This window comes from Protopterus annectens, chromosome 11.part0 (assembly GCF_019279795.1).
Source record: "Protopterus annectens isolate FY-2018-M chromosome 11.part0, PAN1.0, whole genome shotgun sequence".
Taxonomy (NCBI): domain Eukaryota; kingdom Metazoa; phylum Chordata; order Ceratodontiformes; family Protopteridae; genus Protopterus; species Protopterus annectens.
The window spans coordinates 1,258,331,487-1,258,357,953 of record NC_056745.1 but is presented as its reverse complement, the minus strand read 5'-3'; the positions used below and the strand labels follow the sequence as shown (position 1 = coordinate 1,258,357,953).

The 26,467-nt window shown below is 41.6% G+C and overlaps 1 protein-coding gene and 1 long non-coding RNA gene across 2 annotated transcripts in view; one reads left to right on the top strand and one right to left on the bottom strand.

Moving 5' to 3' along the window:
* Positions 1 to 26,467, bottom strand: part of LOC122815814 (rab-like protein 2A) — a gene marked incomplete in the record, with an annotated part of 1,114,697 nt that overhangs the window by 626,726 nt on the left and 461,504 nt on the right.
* The window catches only part of LOC122815815, a 113,845-nt gene continuing 101,142 nt past the window's right edge, over positions 13,765 to 26,467 (top strand). Inside the window, exon 1 of the long non-coding RNA XR_006366999.1 lies at positions 13,765 to 13,853. This is a non-coding gene — a long non-coding RNA (uncharacterized LOC122815815). The remainder of the gene's footprint in view (positions 13,854 to 26,467) is intronic.

Here is a 26,467-nt window from a genome sequence, read left to right as displayed (position 1 = left end):
ATGCTCTTTGTCTAGGCAATAATTCCTCAGAATTTTGGAGGATGTTTGCATCCCACTGCACATTTCCACCTTCTTTCCTTCTCCAGACCTAGCCAACACTCAGAGAGGAAAATACCTCCTCATCACCAAGATGTCAAGTGTCACATGGTGGTGTTGTCTGCTGTGCTGACCAAGCCAAAGTAGAGGATGACTCTGCTGGTAAAGCAGTAACAATCCTGAGTATTGTTTAGAAATGCATCTTGAAAGGAGGTAGAGTTCAAGTGTGCCCGATGTTGGAGAGTTCTTAATTAAGGGACCCAGTGGGTGCTTGATGACTGTCTGGTAGCCATGGCGACTGGTAGGTAGCTCTACTAATGAATTTCCTGGTAGCTTCCCTTGACTGAATGCTTTCATACATGCATTTTTTTAGTGGTTATCATAAACTGGAAGAGTACTTCTCTGACGCCATCTTGAATGACTGCCCATTCCTACTCTTACAGAAGGTCTGGGAGGTAATGGCTTTGGCTGCCTAAATGAGAATTCATTGCTGAATTGAGGCCCTAACCCTTCTTTTTTTATGCAGCTTAATGGCTGCGACAGTCTTCCTTGTGCCACAGATGCATTTGAGGATGAGGGTAGTACAATGGACTATGAGGTGTCAGTGGTTGTGAAATCACCATACACTCACAGAAATTCTGATATCAGTCTCCTACCACCAAGCTCTGGAGTGGTGGACAGCCACCGTGAGCATCTTAGTGTTATTTTTCTGTATGAAAATCCAAACCCTTTGCAGGACCTAGAGACAGATGCTTCACTAGCAGGCTGGGGAGCTATGCATGGCTTCCATACAGTTCGAAGACTATAACCCCCCCCCCAAGAGAGTGGCTTCCATACTAACCTCATGCAGCTCTTTAGTCATTCAGATAACCTTTCTGTTATGTATGTATATGAACAAGCAACAAGTGAATGAACTGCTCAGCTCTTTGAGCCCCTTGTTTAGTCCTCTCTTGGTGGTGTAGATTCAGAGGCCATGTCCAGTCCCATATTCTCCTTTTTTTTGCTTTTTGCAGGTTAGCAAGGGGAAGGCTGCACTAGGCATGATCATCCCATGGCATGGGAAAGTCCTGTATGCCATCCTGACATTCTTGCTTATTCCATGTCTCTTAGTAAAGTTTAGGGAAGAGAAAGTCATGCTAATTTTGATCACCTATTAATGGCTGAGTATGTTGCATTTTCAGTCCCTATGCCCATTGTGATACAAGAAACTCTTCCTGTCCTAGCCATGCATTTTCCCCAGAGTTGGGATGATAGATATTGCTACCTCAGACCCTGGCTGCTAAACTAGATCCTTGGGTGTTTCCGAAATGATTGAGTTTGCTAGGAAGCTTTCCACTTGGCATGGCCTGTATTTCCAAGAAGACTGTTCTCCATTTGAGTGTAGTAGTACCCTGTAGTGTCCCAATCAGTTAGCTCTCAGGTAATCCTAAACTGTCCCATGCACCTATATGATTTCAACCTCCACTGTTACAGTTACAGTGGATATAAAAAGTGTACACACCCTGTTAAAATGCCAGGTTTTTGTGATATAAAAAATGAGACCACAATAAATCATTTCAAAACTTTCCCCACCTTTAATGTGACCTATAACCTGTACAGTTCAATTGAAAAACAAATGTGTTAGGGGGAAAAATATAAAAAATAGAAAACTTACAATAAACTGGTTGCATAAGTGTCCACACCTTTAAATTAATACTTTGTTTGACGCACCTTTTGATTTAATTACAGCATTCAGCCTTCTTGGGTAGGAGTCTTATCAGCGTGGCGCATCTCGACTTGGCAATATTTGTCCACTCTTCCTTGCAAAAGAGCTCCAAATCTGTCAAATTGCAAGGGCATCTCTTGTGCACAGCCCTCTTCATGTCACCCCACAAACTTTCTATTGGATTTAGGTCTGGGCTCTGGCTGGGCCATTCCAAAACTTTAATTATATTCTGGTGAAGCCATTCTTTTGTTAATTTGGATGTATGCTTGGGGTCATTGTCGTGTTGAAAGGTGAAATTCCTCTTCATCTTCAGCTTTCTAGCAGACTCCTGAAGGTTTTGGACCAAAAGTGACTGCTATTTGGAACTGTTCGTAATTCCCTCCACCTTGACTAAAGCCCCAGTTCCAGCTGAAGAAAAGCATCCCCAAAACATGATACTGCCACCACCATGCTTCACTCTGGGGATGGTGTTCTTTTGGTGATTCAAAGTGTTTTTGCGGCAAACGTACCTTTTCGAATTGTGGCCAAAAAGTTCAACCTTGTTCCAATTGGACCATAACACATTTTCCCACATGCTTTTGGGAGACTTGATGTATTGTTTTGCAAATTTTAGCAGGGCCTAAATGTTCGTCTGTGTAAGAAAAGTCTTCCGTCTTACAACCCTACCCCATAGCCCAGACATATGGAGAATACAGGAGATTGTCATCACGTAGTACACAACCAGTACTTGCCAGAATTTCCTGCAGCTCCTTCAGTGCTGCTGTAGGTCTCTTGGCAGCCTCTGACCATTTTTTGTCTCGTCTTTTAATCAATTTGGGAGGGACGTTCAGTTCTTTGCAATGTCACTGTTGTCCCATATTTTCTCCACTTTTTGATTGCCTTCACTGTGTTCCATGGTATATCCAATGTTGTGGAAATTTCTTTGTACCCTTCTCCTGACTGATATCTTTCAACAATGAGATTTGAAGCTTTGTAGTCTGTCTGTGTACCATGGCTTTTACTATAGCAGGCAATTGCGTAAATGTCAGGAAAATCCTATTAGGACAGCTGAACTTTATTTGGGGTTAATCAGAGTCTCTTTGATTGATGGCAAGTGTGTACCCAAGAAGACTAAATGCTGTAATTAAATCAAAAGGTGCTTCAAGAAAGTATTAGTTTAAGGGTGCATGCACTTATGCAACCAGCTTATTGTACGTTTTTTATTTTTTATATTTTTCCCCTAACAGATTTGTTTGTTTTTCAATTGAATTGTACAGATTATAAGTCACATCAAAAGTGGGAAAGGTTTTGAAATTATTTATTGTGGTCTCGTTTTTATTTTTATATCACAAACCTGGCATTTTAACAGGAGTGTGTACACTTCTTATATCCACTGTAAAGTGCACATTTCCTTTGTTTTTGTCCATCATGGTTACGTAGATGCCTGGACTGCGTCGCAGTAGTTACTGGTCAAGCAGCTTTTTAAAGGAGGGTTGCAGCTTTCCACTCCATGTAACCTGAGCTTCATTGACACTGTTTCTTGACCACTGTTTGTGCCCATGGGTTTGGTAGCACTGACATTTGTTTCTTGGAAAGCATTTTTTTGTGGTGGCCTCCTCCACTTTGCCCACACACAGAGTGAGGGCACAAGGAATGGGTGCTTAAGATGAATCTACTTTTCCTTCTGGTAGCGTTTTTTGAATTGTTCCTGAACCAGTTCATTGGTATTGTTTTCTTTGCTGGGCAGAAACTGGGGCAGAGCGAGAGTGTGAGAAGAGAAGAAAGAGAGACCTTTTCACATTGGATGGACACTAGGTATGGAAGGAACTTGCAGCTGCCAAACTTTCTCAGTGGATTGCAGGCTGTCACCTTTTGTCCTAAGGTGGCTAACTGCACGTTAGAAAATGCTGTGGTCAAAGTGTATTCCACACGTGATGCAACTGCTTTACAGTGCTTGTTTCAGGAATGTCTTCTTCACAGAAATACTTCCTCTTGCCACTTGTTTTTTAGCTCGTACTTTCACCAAGATCATTGTCTTAAGATAGGTCTGTATTTCAGGACTTGGTCTTCTGAGCTTGGATGGTCCCTCCAACTAGCCTCTGCTGTTGAAGGGCCATGTAAGTTGGGTATATTTTCATATGTGTTAGCCATCCAGGTGCTAAATCTTCAGTATTATCTCTTGATTTTCAGGACACCTGCTATTGATTGAGGGTAAACTGGTAGATTCAGAAGCTAGAATACTTGTGTAGTCAGCTTGTGACATCACTGAATGCTCTGGCATTGAGCTGTCATGCTCTGAGTATGGAATCTTCTGAGAAAAATGCCAGAGTGGGATGCTTTGTTTTGATAATTTTTTGGACTTCTGCATTCCAAAACCAGATTTCCTTATGTACCTTATTTTCATACCTGGCTTGGCTGCATATATTTGTTCTGTAGTCCTCCCACATGCTTTTTTAAGATACTCCAGTTCTTCAGCTCCACCTGTTTCCTTTTTCTAACATCTCCGAAATCGAGAAAGATGGCACTAGTTAATATGACACCCTGACCCTGTATAAAACGTGGGAGGGAAAAAATGGGGATGATGATGATGTGATTTGTGGAGAGGATGAACTCGTCATAGGTTTCTGTAAGGAAAGTTACCTTGTTGTTTGGCTTCTTCATTAAGAACACATCTGTTTATTACTCTGAATTTTACTGTCCTTAATTGGTCAAGTCAGCCTTGGGTTTCCCTTCTGTCAAAAACTGCAGCTCAGTTTTTGATTTGCCGTCTAAGAGTAGGCCTTCTTTTTAAGTAGGATAGTCCGGTATTGCATTAAGCACAATTTCTATGAACTTTTGAGAGCATGTAAGCCAGTGTGGAGATCAGTTTTTCTTCTGAGGTAGTTAAGCTCCTACAAGAGGGTAGGAAAACTTGCACTGGAAGCATTTATATTTTTTTAAATGGCGGAAATTTTCCTTTTTAAGGACATTGATCTAGTTCTTTTTCAGGTTTACCTCTACATGTTGGGGGTTACCTGTCTTGCCCCTATTCTATGTTATTATTCCATTAAAGCAAATGGTTGTGCTTTATTGACATACCTTCCATGGGTGTTTCCATTGGTGTTGCATGCAGTAGTTGAGATGTTTCAAAAATGTTTTTTTACCTTACTCTTTTAAGAAGAATATTCTTCTTTCATGGATCTTAATTTTTATATTAAGATGAATGATCAAGCCTTCTTTAGTGTATATGTTTTCTGTGCCTTTGAAATTTCTGAAACTGGAAGATGGTGTTGCTTGTTTCTTATTTCCATTTTTTCAGTCAGGCGAATATGATATATCTGTGTGTGCGTGTGTGGTTTACAAAGTTCTTCAGTAAAGTTAATGTGCTCTTTCTTTATTTGTCAGGCATTGCTTTAAATAAAAAAAAAAATCCAGTTTCTTCCTCCTATTATCCTCAAAATACTAGTGAGTACTGCTTAAACATTTTGGAGTCCAGAAGGAAGCATTTTGCTTGCATTTATGGAACAAAGAGATCAAAGGTGTGATGGTTTTTGATTTCCTTTGCTCATTATGAAGTGTGAACCCCATTGTCAAGTAGAGTTCGCATCTAGAGTATAGTATTAGATCTTTTATGACTTGGCGGGCAAGTCTCAAGGACCCCTCAGAGCTCCTTCAGTCATATTTTCAAGGGGTGTTAACTGCTGATGTCTGCAAAAGAACAACTTAGACTACTGTTTATTTGTGCACTAGGCATTACAAGCTAGCTTATCTGTCCAAAATAGCCAGTGAATTTTACTGGGCTTCCACCCAACCCTTGGAAATAGAGAGTTCTGTTCTTCTGAAATGGTAAATTGTATAGAGAAGACAAAAAAGAGATGCAGTTACATAGTACAGTTGCCAGCCAGGTCAGAAGCATAGAGTAATAAAGTCCTGATTATGTCAGTTAGTGACTTGGGTGTCTGTAGGAGCTGGCCAGGAAAGATAGGAGTGGAGTGGCTGTTGACTGCGTGCTCATCCTAAGGAAAAGGAAGCAGCTGTGGGGAGGACTAGTTAACTGCAGGAGTTAAAGCCTATCAAGCCCACTCTGTCACAGTGCATTTGGCAGATGTTCTTCGTGTTTCACTGTTGTAGTCATCACATTTGGGTTATCCCTGCCAGGGTAGCCCTCAACCAGCCCGAATACCAGAGGCTTAGTATTTCTGCATTGGTTGCTGTCACTTGCGGACTGACGTCAGGTCATCAGTAGTATAAAATAAGGCAGCCAACGCCATTACATCAGTCTTTCTTGCCATGGAGCCCGAAGCAGAAGCAGTTTGCATGAGTGCCGGGCGGATGCCACCTGAGTTTTCATCTCCGAATTGAAGTTGAAGTCTTCTAAAGCCAAGTACCCCGTTGGGGATCCTTTTTTCTTGCACTAACCGATATCCAAAAAAGTTAATTGTCTCACCTGTGGAAAGCAAATACCACACCGAGACTTCCACTGTTACTGCGTCACTTGTTTAGGCCCAGACCACAACGTCCCCTGTTGTCGCTTCTGTGCTTTGTTCAACACCAGAACTATCCATCGTCGGGCCCTTATTGTAGCCAGATATTTTTGTTTACAGTCCTCTAATTCTGATATGGCTTTGATAAGCCATGATAGTAGATCTTCTGAAAAAACGTAAAGATAAAGACAGAGACCGCACAGGTCCAAACTTTCCGACAATGCTTTCATTAAGCTTGCCATCAGTTCTCCGGTACTCAGTGAGGTGCTTTCAAAGCCCCTGTTGCCCACTTCAGTTGATTCACAGGCCACTACCGAGACCCTTTTGGAGTCAGGTATGCCGCAAAACTCTTCGATTAAGGATCCTGTGGTTTTCTCTACCTTGGATGGGTCCGGAGCTGCTGAGCAGGCACCGACTTCAGAGGAAGTCCTTCGCACTGCCGAATCTCGACACAAACTGAAGTCTTCTTTCGCGACTACCATTCTTTCAAAAATTACCGTGTTTCTTAGGTCCAGGGTTCGAACCACACCCAAGAAACCTACAACCCACTCTCAGGTGCCTGCTACCTTGCCTCAGTCTCAAATGCTTAAAATGGTGGAAGACCTTATCATGCTGATCAGGGGAAGCCAAGCTTACCCCCTCAAAAAGGAAAAGAGATCTGTCTCCTGTAGTTTTATCTGAACAAGAGTCAGATGAATCTGACTATGAAGACATGCAACCCCTCTCCACTTATGAGAATTCTGATGCAGAGGACTCCATTCCTTCAGCCTCTCCCCCAGACAATTCTTCCTTTGGGGAAACTCTGCATACTTTAAGGGAGCATTTCCAATGGGAGGGTCAGGACTACCCTCCGTCTAAAAAGAGACTCTGTGAATTCCTAGATTTCCACAATATAGACCCCTGGCCATCCCCCCACTCCTGGATGTTGTGGATGATGTGTTTGTTGAATCCAGCTCGACTCCTGACGCCCTACCTCCTGCTCCCAGAAAACCAGACAGGTACTATAGAGTCCCTGATTCACGCAAATATCTTTTTAAAAATCCAACAGCTGACCCTGAGGTCATTTCCCAGGGTCTAAAAGGGATTAAAGCAACCTCTGCTAAGAATCCCACACCCCCAGACAGGGATTTCCGAGCATTGGACCGATAGGGTAAAAAAGTATACACCTCAGCTACTCTTGCTATCAGGGCACTAAGTTGTCAGTTCCATTTGCTGAAATTTCAGCAACGTACCTTGGAACTCCTTAAACAAAAAATGTCTTCCCTTCCTGCTTGGGCAGAATCTAAAGATTTACAAGACTTAATGCATTCTGCAAGCCAAGTAACTAAACACACTTTGCACTGTGGTTTTGATGCCCTAGAAGCTTCTTGCAGGGCAGCAGTCACTGGATCTGTCATTAAAAGACACGCATGGCTTAAGGAACAATCCCTGCCAGACCATGTCAAATCTAAATTGTTGGATGTCCCCTTGCACAAAGATAACTTATTTGGCACTAAGGCAGAAGAGGTCTTAAAATAGATGGAAGAAAAAGCAAAATCTATGCAAACAGTTAAGGATTTCTTACAAGTCCAGCCCCCTAGGTTCAGCAGGCATTGTGCCTCCAAGCACTGTTTTTTTCCTGTTCTGAGTAAACCAGCCCAGCCTAGTCCCCATGGAAACAGACCCCCCAGCCAGCAGCCCCAGGGAATGCAGAGATCTAAGCAGTGGACTACCTCCACTTCAAAACCAGGGAGTTCTAAGCCACCCCCTTATGGTAAGAACTCACAATGACTCACCTCCCCCACCTCCCCCCTCTGCCTACCTTCACTTACCCCTAGGGGGAAAACTCTCATGTCACTCGAGCACCTGGGCCACCATAACCAAGGACCAATGGGTTCTGAACATTGTGTCTCAGGGATACAAATTTTCCTTCCATACCCTTCCAACCCCAAAAGGGTTCCCAGATGTACCACCATATCAGTGGGCAGAGGCTCAAAAGCAAATCCTTTCCCTGCTCTCTATGAGAGCAGTGGAACACGTTCCTGCAGAACAGGTAAGCCAGGGCTTCTACTCCAGACTTTTTCTGGTGCCCAGAAAAGAGGGCACCTGGCGCCCCATCCTCTATCCATTCTAAACACCTTCCTAGTGACCCCAAAATTCAAAATGCTCACCCTTCAGTAGCTGCTACCCATGGTCTCCAAGGACGCTTGGCTAGCCACCCTAGTTCTAAAAGATGCCTACCTCCACATTCCTATCAGAGAATCATGCAGGAAATATCTCCGCTTCAGGGCAGGATCTCAACACTTTCAGTTCTCTGCACTTCCCTTTAGCTTATCTACTGCTCCCAGAGTTTTCGCAAAATGTCTGCCTCCGGAAATTGCCTTTTGCAGACAAAGAAATATTCAAATTTACCCATAATTAAACGACTGCCTTATTCAGGCAGACAGCCAGGAAAAGCTGCTGAAGTACCTGGCGTTTGTAAAGACCCTACTAACCTCCCTAGGGTACACAATCAATGAAAAGAAATCCAAACAGGTGCCCACCCAAAGGATAAACTTCCTGGGAGCAAGTCTGGACACAGCATCCCAGATGGCATTCCTTACACCAGAGAAACAAATTTTCCCGATAGCCTACTTCTCTCAACTAGCCACCAGGCCCCAGCTATCTGCAAGCTCTGGGGTTTATTTCATCTTGCATTCTACTCATTCCATGTGCCAGACTGCATATGAGGACACTTCAGTGGTACCTAAAGAGCCTTTGGTGTCAATACTGTCAAGACCTGGAAACTCTTCTACCTATAATTCCTTGCCTCAGAAAGGGATTTCTTTGGTGGGCAACAGCATGATCCCACACAAGGGAGTTCCCTTCTCCCCACCCCTGCACAGACCCTCACCACAGATGCATCAGACTATGCTTGGGGTGCACACCTGGACGGCAGGTGCATAAAGGGCCAATGGAGCCCTCAGGAAATCTCTCTGCACATCAATCAAAAAGAGATGATGGCTGTGCAGCACGCCTTGATAGCTTTCAAACCCCCTTCTCTCTCCAGGGCTTCTCCTTATCAAAACAGACAACACCGCTGTGATGTGGTACATCAACAAGCAGGGAGGGACTTACTCCTATCCTCTATACAGGTTGGCCATGACCCTTTGGTTCACAGCCTCTTCCATGCAGTTACACCTGTTAGCACAATTCCTACCAGGCTCTCTCAACTCTCTGGCAGACCAATTAAGCAGAAACCATCTGGACCCACACGATTGGCAACTCAACAGAAGTACCTTCACCCTTATAACTCAGAAATGGGGAACCCGGAATGTCAACCTCTTTGCCTTCCACACCAACCATCAGCTCAGCAAATTCTGCACCAGGGAGCATCACTGCATGGCTTGGAAAGTGGATGTCCTGGGTCAGTCTATTGGTCTATGCCTTTCCTCCTCTACCTCTTATCCCCAGGGTACTGCTCAAAATAAGGGAGGAAAAAACCAAGGACCATTCTTATAGCTCCAGACTTTCCTGGACAACACTGGTACCCCTTGCTGGGCAGGCTGTCCTCGCTGCCTTCATGGCATTTTCCTCATATTCCGAACCTCCTGACCAAGAGGGAAGGGGAATTCATGCATCCCAAATTGCAGACACTCAGTTTGGCAGCTTGGCTTAGTCCCTAACCCCAAAGCAATCTACCATCCTCCGTAAACAGTTTCTGGATGTTATCCGTGAGGCCAGACATCCTAGCACCAGAAAGGCTTATGCAGATAAATGGGAAAGTTTCTGTACCTGGATCCAGGCTAAGGGAGCCAATATGGCACAGCCCTCCATCCCTCTCATCCTGGATTACTTAGCTGACCTACTACACAGTGGTTTCTCCTTCTCTATTCAAATTCATGCCTTTGCCATTTCTGCTAATTTTCCCACTGAGTAGCCCCTTTTCTCACACCCTTTGATCAAACAGTTCCTCAGAGGGGCTAGCAACTTGAGGCCCCCCCAGAAGGGCACCAAGATCAGCTTGGGACCTTAACTTTGTCTTGGAAAAGCTCACCCTGCCCCCTTTTGAACCAGCTTCTTCTGCAGACCTAAAACTTCTCTCCTGGAAGACCGCTTTCCTTCTGGCCATGACTTCAGCCAGAAGTCTCTCTGAGCTGCAAGCACTCATGGCTGGGGAATGCTTCATCATCTTCCATGCAGACAGGGTATCCCTCAGAACTAACCCATCCTTCATGCCCAAGGTGGTGTCCAGTGTGTCTCTCAACCAATCCATTCATTTGCCCACCTTCTTTCCTAATCCCCAGAACAAGGGGGAAAGGCTTTTTAGAATCTGAGCTGTATGTGCACATCTATATAGTTATCTGGACAGGACTAAATCCTTCAGAAAGTCTGATCAATTGCTGGTTAGCTTTGCTACAGGGGCAGGAGGCAAAGACATCTCCAAGCAAACAATTTCCAAATGGATAGGGCAGTGCATCCATTTCTGCTACAAACAGCATGGAAAGCCTCCCCCAAGGGAGTCAGGACACACTCCACCAGGGCAGTCTCCACCTCTGCAGCTTTCCTAAGAGGAGTCCCCACCAGGGACATCCTGGAGGCTGCCACCTGGACATCTGTTCACACTTTTACCAAGCATTACCACCTGCCTCTTCCTGTCCAAATCCAGGGCAGGGTTTGCCTCTGCAGTCTTGTAGGGCATCTTAGCCAGCCCCTAGTTTCCTTGACTACCTCCACCCATTTTCTCAGCTTTGGTAATCAACCCAAATGTGATGACTGTAATAGTGAAACACTAAGTACATAGTACAGTTGTGTACACTTACCATAAATGTAGATATTCGAGTGTATTCACTGTTGCAGTCTTGGTTTCCCTCCCTCCATCCCCCTTTATTCTCTTTCTTTCCTTACAAGTGACATATTGGTATTTATTTTCCACTGGTGGGGTTCTTCTAACAGAACCTGGCCTCCTACTTTGGTTGCTCCTGACAGGTTAGGGCAGGAAAAACTGATGTAATGGCGTCGGCTGCCTTACTTTATACTACTGACTATGACGTCAGTCCTCAAGCGACAGCAACTGATGCAGAAATACCAAACCTCTGGTATTCGGGCCAGCTGAGGGCTACCCTGGCAGGGATGACCCAAATGTGATGACTGCAACCGTGAATACACTCAAACATCTACATTTATGGTAACTGTACACAACTGTACTTTCTAGGCGAGAGAAACTCTGCAAGCAGAGGTTTGCTTCTCCTCAGGAGACATCAGCTGTGGAGGTTAGAGGAGCCACTGAGGTGTGGTCCCGGGGGGAGTGGAGAATGGTAGTCCTTCACCAGAGCCTGCAAACTGACCTGCTCGTTGTCATACAACTGTCACTCTGATTGGGATTCCGGGGCAGAAACAAATGTGCCATAGGTCTGTCTTACTGCCTGGTAATATTCGGCTCCCATACCCTTGAAATGAATGGGTCAATGGACTGCAGGTAGTGGTGCCATTGGGCAATGTCCTGGGAGAGAATTAAAAAAAAAAAAAAAAGAATTTACAAAGTATGATTGTGTATGATTCGTACAGTAATAGACATGGATCCATACACATTTTAACTGTATTAGCTCTCTCCCCCAGTCTTATTTATTGATTGTGATATAGTTTTAGAAGATTTTTGTGGTACACATGAAGTGAGTTTTGGGATGTTTGGAAACTGAGCTTGCTGCATTGTAATCTTGCTGTTCAGCTGTAGGCAGAGGCTTGGTGTTGATATTCTTAGTATTGTAATTCAGTTCCTCAGAATAGTGGTACTGAATGTAGGGAGAATACAAACAATGTCTGAGATATGGAACCTTAGTGTATTTTCCTCCTGTGAGATGCGCAGGTCTTGGAATCAATATATGTATGCACTCTCTCTCACACACACACGCATGTGTGTGTGTGTGTATGTGTGTATAGCTATATATAGATATATAAATATAAACATATATATATATATATATATATATATATATTATATAGCTATAGATATATATGTAACTGCAGTGAGTGAATCGTGGTAAAAGTGAGTTTTTAAATTTATTGTTGTTTAGTCTGAAGCACAGTTAGTTTTTCAAAGTTTTGTGACTCAGTTTCAGGTCTTGCATTTCTGATAGACATACCTCTCAAAGTCTTAACACAAGAAATCTGGACAAAGCCAAAAACAGTGGGGAGAACACAGGCCCAAAAATGGGGGCAGATTTTAAGTATTATTCTTACAAACTTGGAAAGTTGCTAGAATAAAATGTTTTGTATTAGCACGGATTTTCTGAATGCTGTGAAGTCTGAAACTCAAATATCTGCCATTATTTAGTGACTTCAATCCTCAATAATTTGCCAGAAAACCACAAATTTTATGAGAGACCAAAAACATGAGGCAAAAACCTGGGCATTCTGAGAAAATCTGGACAGTTGAGAAGGTATGCTGATAGCAGTTGGGTAGGATGTTTAAAAAGCAGTAGTGTCTTGATCCACTCTAGTCTTGTTATATCAGTGTTGAGTTTTCAGTAGGCTGTTGACTGGTGTGGTCACATGGTAAATATGTTTAAAGTAGTTATTGGAAAGGGCAAAGGGCTGGAGTGGGTGGTAAAGTTTTATCTAAGAAAGGCATGCTGCTATTAAGTTGGCTCTAGTTTGTGATCCATATTTAATGTTCGTCTTGTGTGGGAACTGACTGAATTTTCAAGGTCTTCAGCTGTAAAAACTGAATTCTAGCTCTTTGCTGTCTGATGGCCTTTCCATTACAGAAAGTGACAGCACAGGCAGACAGTTAAGAAGCAGAATTGACTGTTCAGCAAAAAAAAAAAAAAAAATTGTCAGGGTAATGTATACCCCTGAAAGATAAAGGCTGTAGAGACAAATAACTTTAATACATTCATATTATGGTGATTACCTCAAACAAGTATTCTTTGTATTTGGCAAGAACAGGCTCTATGGTAGTTTTAAATATTTGTAATATTTGCATTCCATTCTTATACCTCCCACTAGTGTGACACCTGTTATTTTCCATATGTCAATGTAAATTATATATATGGCATGTGTGTGTGCATATATATATATATATATATATATATATATATATATATATATATATATATATAAAATGTTCTGTTATACCACAAAAGGAAGTTTCACTTTAGCACTGCAAAATCATCACTGTACTGCATGAAACCATTGAATAGCTCCAATACTGCTTTCTGAAGTCGTGTTTGTGTGTTTTAGCAGGGTAGACAAGAAATTCTTTGAAAATGTGCCGTTTTGGTAAACGGTGAAACTTTTTGATGTACTTGGATGCAGTTGTTGCAGCTTCAGTAGTGTGGTACAGTTCTGTTTGTTTTGGAGTTAGCATTGTGGGTAATGTTGCTGCCTAACAGCTCCAGGGGACTGGAGTTTGATCCTGATGTCCTGTTATTGTTTGTGTAAAGTGTGCATGCTCCTGTTAGCTACCTTTATGGCTTGGGTCACAACAAGAAAAATTCTACAAAGATCAATCTGTTTTCCTTGTCAATAAACGGATGAAATAAATAATGGTGTCTGTAACCCATATTGGTATGTTTTGATGTTACCAGTCTATTTTCTTCTAGTGACATTTGGCTTTCTTGTTTTCAGTTTGGTCAGCACAGACTGAATCCACAGAACAGAATTTTTGGAAGTTTGAGGAACTTGGTTTTTCTTCTTCAACAGAGAGTAAAGTGAGTATTTGAGAAAAATATTGCTACAGAAAAAAGGTGCTTCCTAGATGAACATCAGCTGTAATTGTCATTTAATGTCTCAGAAAATATGCATTTTGGGGAGGTGAGTGGCATTAGTGTTAAGGAAATAATAAAAAAAAAACAGTGGGGTAAGTCATTTGCTGCTGTTAGTGAATGAAGAGTTTTAATAAGGTTAGAGATGTACAGAGGTGATGTAACACAATGGCTAGTGATGTTATATTTGTCAATCTTATGACCAGGTTAATATCCTTTCAAAGACACTGATTTTAAAATGTCATCCTACAGAAGCTCCGTGGCCTATATTTTAGTACTTCTGTGTCACTAGTCAGTAGGTAGGTAAGAATATAATTGCAGGAAAAAAGGTGATGCACTGTAAACATTCGTAATGTAGATGGAAAATAAATTCTGCACAATGTTGTAGTGGCACTACAGCTTCTGTTAGTAGTTTCTGTCAGGGAATACTTGATTAGCTCATACACACACACACACACACACACACACACACACACACACACACACACACACACGCACACACACACACAGATGAGCAGAATAAAATTTGACTCGTAAAGAGAAATCAGAATGTCTAGTGTAAGACCTTGCTTTTTTAAACACATTGTAACATTGTGTCAGAATGTGAAGATACCCGTTTTTACATCATACTTTAAATTACGGTCAGCATACCTGGACACTTCACTGCTTTTAACAAAGTGCTGGTTAAAGTGCCTCTTTTCACCTAAGTACACTAAGTACATGGTTTTTAGTTTGCGTACCTGATTCCTCACATTGTAAGTTAATGAGGATCTTAGAGTCGCTTGCACACCCGACCGTGATGCCAGGGTGGTTGTTGATGGTGGGGCACTTGCTGCTTCAGATCACCTGCGTTTTCATTAATGGGAATGTTGTGTTGCTCCTTGTGGGACAGAAAGTGGCAATGCAGTTAAAGCAGAATGTTGATGAGCACATATTGATTAGCTCCATATGCCTCATATAACTGATTGCCCATGGAACCTCCTATCACTAGTGTCCATACCTTAATTTCTTAGTGAAAAAAATTTGGACAAAGTCTAAAATAATGGGGGGTGGGGCAAAGGCCCAAAATAGGGACAGATTTAAAATATTGCTCTTAAAATCGTAAAAAGTTGCTAGAATAACAGGATTTTTGTTGGCATATATTTTATCAGTGATATGCAGTTTGAAACTCAAAAGTATGCCTTTATTTAATGACTTTGATCTTAATTGATTTGCCAAATTTTGTGAAGATCCGAACAAAAAGCCAGACATTGTGCAAAAATCTCGACAGTTGAGGGGTATTCTAGTGTCTAATAGGACTACAATAACAAGGACAAGATTTGTCCTGAAACAGTCCATAATTACAGTAACTGGGTATTTGCTGTGACCAGGGCTTGTTTCACCGACTGGATTTCATTGGGGTAGTCGTCTGTGATCACTATTTATTTAGGGAAGGGTCGGAGTGCAGGAGGACTGAATGGTGGGAAAAAGGTTAGAGTAATGCAAATAGAAAAAATCCTGTTGGTGTATAACAGAGAAATTTGCATGCTCTGCATTTCAGACCACATGGAAGCAGTGTTTTCATCTACTGAAAAAGCAACTCGCCTACCTCTAGGATGGCAACAAGACAAAACCATGCTATGGCTAGTCCAAGCTTTCAAGATTTCTTTACAAGCTTTCAGGATTTCTTTCCAAGTTACTAGTACTTAGTTCAGATTCTAATTACTGCAATTCTTCCATTTCATTTCTTTAGTTTCTTGGATTAGTAGCAGTCTGTGATTTAGTTGTGATTGTATTTGTCAGGCAGCCAATGGTGCTGTTTACTATAATGTTCATGGTTTCTGCTCTGGGACTTGCATATGCAAACCATGCTGTGAATGGGGCATGAATAGGCAGCAGTTCAGAATAATCTGACAAAAGTAAACCTCTGAGGTTTAAATGATACATGTTCATTTGGTAGTCATGCTTGCTACTCCGTAGACTTTTGAGAAGTTAAGCTGTAGTTAAGAAGGGGTCCATCTTTGGTAATCAAAAGAACCTTTGCCATAAGTCTTAGGTCCACTAAGCAGATAAAACTTTCCTGGGCTGCCATAATCAATTCACTTATGACTTTCCTGTATGTCTATAATCTGTGTGATTGTCAGTAATCATTTGCTACTTCTATCTAGATCAAAGAAGTGATTGCCCAAGACTGCTGTTTTGAGGAATTTCTCATTTCTTCATAGTTAAATTATCATGGAGTTGATATATATAATGGGGTATGCAGACTTGCCTTCTGTTTGGGGATGCAGGGGCCAAGTGTCCCTGCAAAAAACACTTATTTTGAGCTGTTCCATTACTCTCTATGTATTGGACATCTTTTGACCTTGATGGAGTGAGGACAGTGTAGATTGGGAGCCATGATTTCAAAGTAGCAGTCTCCCTTTCCCATCGTGCTGTCTGCATTTTTTTTCGCCGGTGCTTCTGTGACTTTTATGAAGTATGTTGCTTACTTTTTGTATTCCTTCCTATTGTCTTCTGTTGTGTTTGACAACCAAATTTTTCTTTTTCACTTACAGGAAACTGCTTTTGATTCACTTGAGGTTGGGCCTGGGTTTGCCATTTTCAGAGTTTATAATATCAACTCCCTTATTTCCAAAATGAGCCGGCTGTCTTGCCTACTAATGGGTAAACTAAGTATTCATGTTTAGGATCCTCAAACAACACCATTCATTGTGAATTTTTTTTAGGATTGACAGTGTGACTATGAAGGTACATTCTGTCTGAAAGAATTTTTGAAGTGTTTTGAAGTCGAATATTCTTCCCCAGAGTCTTTTGTTTCCTCTGTTAAACCTCCTAAAACAAAGTTTAAAAAATATTTATTTAAGTGCTCCTTTACAGAAGTGGTCACTTATCTTCTCAGGGATGTTCCCGACTTAAATTAGTCTTAAAACATTTGCAGATGACTGCAGATTAGGTAAACTCCCATTAAGACACTTATATACTCCAACAAGGGCTCGAAAAAACAAATTCTGGTATAATGACTAGGAGTTCAAGCTCAATATAACAAATGTATAATTTTATTTGAGAGGCAGGTCTTTCTCATACCATATAAGGGACACTCCCCATAAACTGACATAAGTCATTAAAGGTCTTGGTAGTTATTTTGATAATGAGCTATCCTGTGACCACCATGCATCAGTCATAGGATGCTATTCAACCCGGCACAGATGATTTCCAGGGGAATCCCCCCTGACTTCAGGGAAGTCCTAATTTCTTTGTACATATCCCTTATTAGGTCTATCATTGGATACAGTGCTCGTATCTGCACATATCTGTCCAAACACCTTGTCCAACAAGGAGACTCCAAAGATTCTTGCCTTAGAAAATTACTGAAATAAGCGCTGAGGGTATCGGCACAGAGAAAAAGCCCTCTCGTTATATTTCATCTCTTACAGGCTGCTGCATGGTCAGATGTGTCTGGCCTTACATGTTGTGAAAAACCCCACCCTGCTTGACCTCCTTCACTGTCACACATCACGTGGCACTACAGACATCAACATTAAAGGCTGTAATCTTCATGGGTACATAAAATGGGGCCTGCTAACACAATAAATAATGTGATTGTGTTACCGGGAAATGTTTGTCAGGAAGTACTGATAGAGGATGTAGGACTGCTAGTCATATAAGATCCGGAATACAGCTTAGACAGTTCTTTAAAAGTCTTATGGGGTATGGTAAGTAGCTGGTGATTTATGCCGTCATCTATCACCTGTTAGGTAATTAGGTGTAGGGGATAGGCAACTAACCTATATAACCAGTGGCCAGAAGCAATATGGCTGAATCTGTGTAGTCGAGGAGACAGACAGAGAAGGAGAAGAATGAAAACCACATTTCCTATAAGAGTGGTAAGGAAAAGGAAATGCTTTCAGCTCGTTGGCATTAGTTGTTGACCTCAAGGCATCCTACCAGGACTGCAAGTCTGTACTGGAACCAGTTTGCCATGCTGCTTCTGTGTATATTGGAATCAGCAGCAAAAAACTTTTTGTCTTGGTGTTGCTTGATTGAAGTGGAGGTAAGTCTTTGCTTCAGTCATTTACATTTTGTGCCTAAAATTGTACAACAAATCTCAGACTGCGTGAGATACAAAATTAAATACCACCATTGCACTGGATGGAGGTTGTAATCAAGAATTTAAGCAAAACTTTCCATTTTTGAAGACTTTGTGAGAGAAGCTCCTCTGTTTTTTTTTCACTTTTTTATTACTTGACAGCAGTCAGCTTGATGAAGAGTCACGAAAGTCTTGCCCATTTGTTAAACTGCTGCCAGACTCAAAGGAGGAATAGCATTTAGCTGCTATCCCTTGATAGCAGAAAGAGACAAAAACTGTGTGTGTTATTGTGAAGTGTTACCTGCCTGTACTGTTGCAGAGAAACAGAGAGAGAGAGTGAATGAAAATGTGTCAGTCACAAAATAGTTACCTTCAAAAGTTTAAGCTCCACCTGTTCCAATTTATACTAGAATACTTTTTTCCTGCAGGAAGTTTTAAGGTGTAAGTTTGAAAAGGTGTTGACCGTGTCCACTTCAATACAACTGGTGAAGAATGCTGACAGCTGAAGCTGCACCTTTTAACTAAATGATTCCAGTTTGTTCTTGTAATTATTAGTTCTCCTAAAATACTTGTTCTGTAAGCCATGATTGTGGTTGAGCAGTTATTACAGATCATTGCTACCACTGCAGCAAGGCGGTGGCATTAGCTAAATCAGTAGCTTAGCCAAAGGCAGTTCCCCCATAGAAATCACTCGTAATAATTTTTTTTCAAGTTATAAATCTTCCTTTATTACTGGTTCATGGAGCAAGCCCATAGACACAGGTTTCATCTTCTGGCTTTATCAAGGTTATGAGCAAAACCAGACCTATGAGTTTAAATAAACAAGATTGATGATTTGTTAGTATTAGCAATTACAATACAGACTAAAGCAAGCATAACAAATTCTTAAAATTAAAATCTGTCAAACTTATTAAATGTTTGAGTACCTTTAGGAAAACATTCTCATTCTTAATATCGGTATTTTTCAAAATGCCTTTATTAAAATATCACTTATGACATAGGCAAACATACGCTAACGGAAAGAAAACAAACCCTTATTAACATTCTTTCTATTTGCATCATTATACATTGCATATTTTTGTTCTTTATAATTATCAGTCCAGTATTAAATTGCTGAGTTCCTGCCTTTCTTAAACCTCACTCCTCCTCTGCAGTCTTCTGAATGCATTGTTCCTACAATCATTTATTTCAGTTATTTGCTCCTTCACTTTTCTAAATATCCTGTTTCCAGTTCTTTTATCTCATTTGTAATATTCAGGACTTTCTAGTAATTATTCTTTAGATTTGTTCTTTAGAGTGTATTGCCATATATATTGTGCTGTGTTTACCTCACTGAATGACTTAACCTGATTGCAAAAACGCTACGATCATGTCAGTATCCACAGTTGCTTAATTGTCCATCTCCCAAGCCTTTCCTTTCTGTCCTCACGTAATTGCTTTCTGCTGTAGTACTTTTAACTCTTTTTCTGTTCATTGCAGATTGCTTGAGTCCTTTACCACGGGTGCTCCCTCCCCAACCAGCTATACAATGGCCCAACCGATTCTTTCACCTCTTGACGTGAACCTGAATTTTTGCAAGCCTCCTCAAGATTCACCATCCTTTCCCTCTACTGTCTGAGTACATGTTAAGCTCTTGCGCCTCGTTTTTTATCTAATAATGCTGTTTTTATCTATTCAAGCGGCGTGCACACCAGCAGTTTTAAAGGCGGGCTCCTACCCCCTTACTTTTCCCCACCTGCAGCCTTTTTCTCCTTGCTTATCATTTTCGTTTTTCCAAATATAAACTCTACAATAGTTAAGCACTAGATGGCAGCACACCTCCTTTCCCACTTGTAGCAACATATTGCGTTACTGCCACATTCCCTGTTGCTTTTATTCTGGTAGGGTTTTATCTCTTCTGAAGTGTACTTGCCCTGTCACTATTAACCACAACCTAATATCTCTCAGCCCAACAATAACCCTTGTATTATACTCACCTTAGGCTTACCTGCATCTGTCTTCCCAATTGTGGCTGTTTTTCACTGAAAATTTCGAGACGAGAATCTAAACAAAAAACTTCCTCCTTTTTGGCTCTGCATACTCCATTCGCCCTTTGTGCTCACTCCATTACCCTGCTCCCATTTCCCAACCTCCACTACCTCTACATTTATATCCACGGCACCACTCCCACACCATTTTCAAATTATCATATCACGCTCCACCCACATCCCTATTACTTACCACCACCATTCCCAGCCTATCATACCACGCACCTCCCACATCTCTGTTATCTATTCCTTCTCTCCCTCACTTATCAATTCCGCCTAATCTCAACTGCTTAGCTCCCTCCCCTTATAAAATATCTGTCTTCTCAACAGTACACACCACTTTACCTAGCACTGCCCCTTTTTTCACACCTTACCTCCATACTACACTACAATAATCTTGTGCACCATATTGAACTTTCCTTACTCCAAATACTCCTTCCCTTCTCCTTCTACCTCCTACTCCACCTTGCCTATCTCCCTGACTTCCCTTCCACACAACCTGTATACACTTCAAAAAAAGACCCCTACTACACTTCCTACCTCTAACCCCACCTTTATCAAACCAACAACTCTCTCCTCTTTCACTCAAAGCTGTTCACCTCATATATATGCCTCAGCCCTTTCCTATATGCTTTCTTCTGTTACACTCCAGCTCTAGCTATGCCTCAAAACTTCTATCCCATCTCCTCGAGTTTATCTCTATCCTTCTTTCAGGTGACACTCACCCCAACCCTGGACCCTCCCATCAATCAGAAACCACACCCAACTCCATCCCCTACACTGTCTCCTCACAAGTCTCTTCTCTTCACTACTATTAACGCCCAAAGCCTATGTAACAAACTGCCAAGCTTTCACGCTTGGCTCTCCCATAACAACCCTGACATAGTATCAGTCTCCGAAACATGGCTCAAACCACTTCTGAAAGAATCTGAAATCACCCCACCTAACTACGGAATCATAAGAAATGACAGAACTCAAGAAAGAAGGTTGAGTATCCCTACTTTTTTCATCCTCTCTAACAGTCGCTCCTTATACCAACCATATACCTAAATCCGGTACAGCTGAAATAACCCTAGACTTACTAAAAATCAGCAACCATAATATTCCACCTGGAAGTAACACCCCCATTCTTGAGGATATCCTCTCGTAGTTCTCCACTAATATTGCAAACAAAACTCTCATCTTAGGAGACGTTAACAGTAACTGGACTTCTGTTCAGTCAGCCACCACCTCACAGGATATTAACTTGTAATAACTTCTCTCAGTTAGTTAACTCTCCTACTAGACCAAATAAAGACAACTCTTCAGGCAGTACTCTGGACTGGATATTAGTTTCCCATCCCAATGATATCTCTGACAGTGGCACTTTGCCGGATTCCCTCAGTGATCACCCTCCTGCCTTCATACGTCGCACTCCTCCTTCCGTACACTTATAACATAATTATATCTCAACCCGCAACCTCAAAAACTTCAACCCACAATCCTTTTTCTGACTGCTTAAAAAAGATGAACTAAAGCCTTCTGAAAACTCTTCCTCTTGACAATGATGTTACTTACTTTAATACTTCTTTCATTAACCTGCTAAACAGCCTCGCCCCTCCCAGAACAAAAAGAGTTAAATCCAAAACTGCCCCATGGCTCTCCAGAGAAACATTAACTCTCATGCACGTCATGATAAATTATGGAAACTCCTCCAAAAATATAAAACACCCAACTTCCTTACTGAATATAAACAACTTTGTCATAGAGTTAAAAAAAACAAATCTCTTCCGACTGCAAAGCCTACTACTCCAAGCTCCAAAACAACCATAAGTCCAACCCCCAAAAATTTTGGAATAGTATCTCTCCCCTCCTCAGCCCTGGCAGGAAAGACAGTACCTGTTCTCTGCCTAGCTCCCCAGATCATATCATAGCCACCAAATTTAATTCCTCGGTCACAGATTCAATAGCCAAGATTACCATATCCTTCCCTCAGAACTCTGCCGCTCCTTCGACTTCTCTGTCCCACAACTCCTGTCCTTCTGCCACAAATACTTGTCATCCCCCTCTAACCCATCCCTGTCACCACTATAAAAAAACTCCTCCAGAAACTAAAACCATGCTCCAATGCCCCCGACAACCTTCCTGCTAACTTCCTTAAACTGGCAGCAGATGGCATAGCTGTCCCCATCTGTATACTAATCAATCGTTCCATCCAAGAATCCTACGTATTCTTCATCTGGAAAAAAGCCTTTATCATTCCCTTACACAAAAGAGGCAGCAACACTGACATCTCTAATTTCTGCTCCATAGCCATTTTTTCCCATCTCTAAAATTCATGAAAAATGTATCCACCTTCAAATTTTACCCCACCTGTAAAATTGCCACATGCTAACCGCAACACAGCATGGATTCAGACCTGGACACAGTATCACCACAACTCTACTTTCCTTTATTGATAATATTAACCATGCCCGTGATTCTGGCAGTATTGTATTGTCCCTTTTGTTAGACCTATCTAAGGCCTTTGATGCAGTTTCCCATAGCCTACTATTATCTAAGCTCTCTCATCTTAATCTCTCTTTCTCCTCCCTAATTTGGCTTTCCAGTTAACTCTCTGGTCGACAGCAGGCCGTAAAATGGAATAACTGCACCTCCTGCTACCTCGACACTCTGACTGGCATTCACCAAGGTTCTAACCTAGGCCCTTTCCATTTAATATCTTCATTAATGACTTTCATCACTGCATCCCTAACACCAAACTTGTCCAATACACAGACGACTCTACCATTATCTGCTCTGCTGAATCCCTCCCAGAACTTATGCAAATAACACAAGCTGCCTTCAACAGCACTGAGACATGGATGCTAAAAAATTACTTGGCTCTTAATGCATCCAGAACCAAAATCATAATCTTTGCCCCTTCTATAAACACCAAAATATACAAACTCTTTCTCTATACTAAGCCAGAATAAGACTCCTATCAAGATAGCCTCCCAAACTGAGCTTCTAGGTGTTCTTATTGATTGACAACGAAAATTTGACATAACCAACAACAAAAAAAAACCTCACCAGAAACTTGGAATGTTTTATCGGCATAATCACTACCTCACTTCTGAAACCAAGCTTACCCTCTCCACCACATACCTCCTTCTCTCCCCTTATCAGTCTTCAAGCCACTCTCAAAGCTAAACAGTCATCCTGTTACAATAACATCTCCAAGTTTGCTACCAGCTGAAAGTCCTCCCACCACTGTGAATCCTTACACTCCCTGAACTGACTTGAACTTCCTCATTACCTCTCCTATTCAACTCTCCACTGCTCGTAAACTCATTTTCAGCCCATCCCAATGCCCTTCCCTCTCCCCCATCCTTACTATGCACTTTCTTGATTGAACCCTTGGATCTAATAATCAAAACCTCCTTGACGTTCGCAAACCATCATGGTCCCCAGAGCAACTTTTATCTTTCTCCCTTGCATGAAAATGGAACTCACTTCCTCCCCACCTCTGAACTACACAGAATCTTTCCTCTTTTAAGATTTTGCTCTAGTCATATCTCTCTACTACATGGGAATGCTCCTGGTCTCACCCCTCCTAACTTCCAACCTACTACTCCTACTATCGCTCTCTCGTCCTTCAATCCCTCTAAATTCTACCAAACTCACACCCACACCTTGTGAAAGGACCCTCTACAAACAAACCAACCAACTTCTCTTTAGAAAAAAGACTTGCTGTCTGGCTTAAGAACCCAGTTCACTAGGAGGCAAGGAAGTTTGAATCATCTATCCTACACTAAAACCCTAAGAATCTACCTATCTGGTGAAAGGACCCACTACAAACAAACCAACCAACTTCTCTTTAGAAAAAAGACTTGCCGTCCAGCTTAAGAACCCAGTTCACTAGGAGGCAAGGAAGTTTGAATCCTCTATCCTACACTAAAACCCTAAGAATCTACCTACCTGGTGAAATGACCCACTACAAACAAACCAACCAACTTCTCTTTAGAAAAAAAGACTTGCCATCCGGCTTAAGAACCCAGTTCACTAGGAGGCAAGGAAGTATGCGTTACCTAACAGAGTAGTAATTTTCAACACTTGCTTAATATGTAGTGCTTGTATGATACGCTACCTAGTCAAGATACCCAGCAGCCATACTCCCCTCTCTATTCCCTAAATACCTATACATATGTTTTCTTATTTCTCACTCTTGTGCTGTCTCCTGTAATTTATCTACAGTAGCACTCGTAAACCCTTTACCTTTTATCTCTGCTCCCTTGCGTCTGTTGCATTACAATATCTGATCACTAGATGGCAGCCTAAACTAGGATAGCCCCTTATACATCCATCCTTCCGTATTTATTTTTCCTTTGAAATAAAAGCTCTGTCTCAGGATTGAGCATTTCCCTCCTGCCCTATCTTTCCATTTTACCTTCTTCTTTCCACTAGCTTTGCTGTCTGCAGCCACTTACTTTCTCTACATTGTTTCCTCCTTTCTTTGCCTATCCTTCCTAACTAAGGCACCAAGTAGTTAGCTGTTTGCTGATTGTTTCTTTCTCTTCCCTGACTTTCTCCGTTACCTGTCTGAACCCGCTCTGTTCGCCTTATGGGCTCACTCCGCTCCCCTACCCTCAATTCCCACCCACCCCCAGTGGTCCTAGCCATATACTTCCTGTAACCACACCCCTTCACATTTTTTGTCCTATCACACACAACCTCCACTTAATAGCCCTACCCCTTACCTCTACAAGTCCATAATTAGATAATTGCTATTCTTGTAATACTCCCTAACCTCTCCCCACCCCTTCCTATTTTGATTATATTCTACAACTTCTCTCTTACAGCCACCTTTATTTCACTAAATTGTTTAGAGATTTCTCTTACAACCAATTTTACTTTACTTAATTGTACACCTCCTCCCTCTACCTACTCTTCCTCTTTAAGCACTCTATCCTTTCCCCCACCTGTAGTTTTACTTACTATACTCCTTTTGTGAATATACCCAAACTCCTTAACTACATATCCTAATGGCCCTAACACACAAATCTATACTCACATACCTACTACTCTTAACTTCAACTCTTACTTCTCTCACAATACCATACACATTAACCTTGTGTGAATACTCCTCTCTTCCTGAACACCACCATCCCTACCAGCAAACACTACCAATTTCTCCCATAAACAACCTCAACCACAGTAACATCACCTCCTCTTCTATCTGTATATTACCTAAATACCATAGAGCTACACATGTTGCTTACTTCCATATAAAAAAATGCCCAAACAATTTCTACAAAATCCTTAAGTTTATACAATATCCTCACCAACACCCCCTATTAGATGGTGATATTCATCATAACCCAGGCCCCAATACTGACATTCCCAATAACCTACACAACCTAATACCTCCTTCGATCACTACTTTAAATAGACCCTCTAACTCCCTCCTAATAGCTCACCTTAACATCCGTAGCATTAACAATAAAATTACCAGCCTACATGCACTCTTAGATGTGCACTCATTCGATATTCTCTGCATTACAGAGACATGGCTAAAACCCTCAACTTTGGACCAAGAGATTACCCCTTCTGGATATAATATCTTGAGACTTTACCATAAAACCAAAAAGGGTGGAGGTGTAGCCATTCTATATAAATCTGAACTCCAAGTTTCTCCCTTCAATGTGCTGCTCCCATCAGATACCAATTCAGAAACTCTTTGTGCCAAACTTCAAATCAACAACTCCAAATCTATCTATCTAATCTGCGCATATCTCCCCCTGGAAACAATATCAACACTCTTGAAAACTTACTTAGTTACCCCTCTACCCACCTACCTCAGGAAACCATTGTATTAGGTGATTTTAATATAGACTGGGCTACCTGCAGTTCCCTTAATCCTTCCAATTATATAAATCTTTACGGATTCTCACAAATTATAACCACTCCTACTAGAATCCATAAGCCAAGCAGCTAGGAAACCACTCTAGACTGGATACTTATAAACAGCCACCGTGATACTTATAAACCAGGAACCCTTCCTGACGATATTGGTGACCACATGCTAACCTATAATCTGAAGTAGGACTTCATTTGTCAGCAACCTTTGGGATCCGGATCCGATCTGGCAACTTCTATCACAGCATAGATCCGAGCTCCTAGCTCTTCCCTTTACCCATAATCCCCTGCCAACCCTGACTGACCTCAGATCTAGTTTGCCGCTCTTCAAGCAACAGCTAGATTCCAGAGCTCTTGGTGATTCTGAGAGGAAAAACAGTTTTCAACTCTTTCTTATATTTCTTAAGCGAGTGTCTGTGTGTGTGTTTAGGTTTCCCCTTAACACTAATTTCTCTTCCTTTAATTAGCTTAAATTAGCTTAAATTTTAATTTAATTTTCCTCCCTGCCCTCGCTGGTCGCAGTGTGTGTGTGTAGTGTGTAGGGGCCTAGTGAGTGTGTTTTACTTTCAGTGATGTCGGAGGCCCCT